Below are 1,304 nucleotides of genomic sequence, written 5' to 3' on the forward strand. Positions count from 1 at the left end.
CTGAAAAGCTGGTCTTTTTTGACCCCAAGCTGGCAGTCTAGAAGAACATCTCCCCCAGGTGTTTAAGCAGCCCCCTCTCCTAGTATCTTTTGAATAGTCTTTGAAGACCAGGGTCTGGAATTGGTTGAGGTGCTTGCCTGTCTAGATTGAACTATGTTTATTCATGATGCATGTCTTTCTCTTTGCTTTGGTATAATAACCTGCAGCCTTGTTTTTAATTTGTATGCCACCAAGAGTCACAGCTGAGTTGGGTAGCTGTAGAAATTTAAATAAATAATTACTTATCTTTTATGCTCAGAGATAGGCAAGAACATTCCTTCTTCATGACTTTGTTCTCCAGCAAACAGGAGTTCTCAGAGCTAAAAGGATATTTTATTCTTTATGTGGAGTCAGTTCATTGCTGCTGATTCATTGATGGGTCACCCTACACATCTGGATAATCATGAGCTAGGCAAAATGGCCATGCCATTGTCTTCATTACAATCATAGGATGGAATTGGCAAGGAAACTAATTTTGGCTAATATTTTGGAATAAACATCCTATAATAAAAGCTGTTTGCCAGTGGGACAGTCTGCCTCTGGAAGAGGAGGGTTTTTTGGAATAAGCTATCATTGTAAGCCAATGGTTAAAAATTATGGTAACTGAGAGTAGAGTTAGATTGAAGCTTTACTTTTTAATAAATTAAGCTTGATAAAATGCCCCTCAAGAATTAATTCACACTGATAAAGTGGAGTAAGAAGAATGTGTAAAAACTGTTTTTCCTTCTGAGAATATTAGGGAATCAGACAAACATGTGAGAACAGAGCAGGTGGGGGAATAATATATAGAAGGACTGAAGAGATATTAATATTGCCAGGTGCAGCACGAGATATTAAATGTGACAATTACACATGCAGTTTTTAACATCTCTAAGTGGTTGCTGATTTCTACTGAGAAAATATATTCACACCTTTTCCTTAGTTTATTTTGTTAATTTACATGAAACAGTCTATATGGCTGCCCATTTCATTCACATGACTCTGGCTAGCTCATTATACATTCAGTCATGACACAAAACTCTCACACTTTCATCATAATAAACTACAACAGGAAACAATCCGTTAAAACAATATACAGTGGACCAATGCCTATTAAAAGCAACCTTCCTCACACAATAGTAACATCTCAATTCACAGGGCCTGAGGAAAGAACCAGGTCTTGAAGGCCTTCCTAAAGAGTAACAAACTTGGGATCATCTGAGGGAGTGCTGTTCCTAAGGGCAGGCCTTATGACAAAGAAGGAACACCTCCTGGATTCCATAAGA

Source organism: Protobothrops mucrosquamatus, unplaced genomic scaffold (genome assembly GCF_001527695.2).
Source record: "Protobothrops mucrosquamatus isolate PMUCROS unplaced genomic scaffold, P.Mucros_1.0 scaffold1053, whole genome shotgun sequence".
Taxonomy (NCBI): domain Eukaryota; kingdom Metazoa; phylum Chordata; class Lepidosauria; order Squamata; family Viperidae; genus Protobothrops; species Protobothrops mucrosquamatus.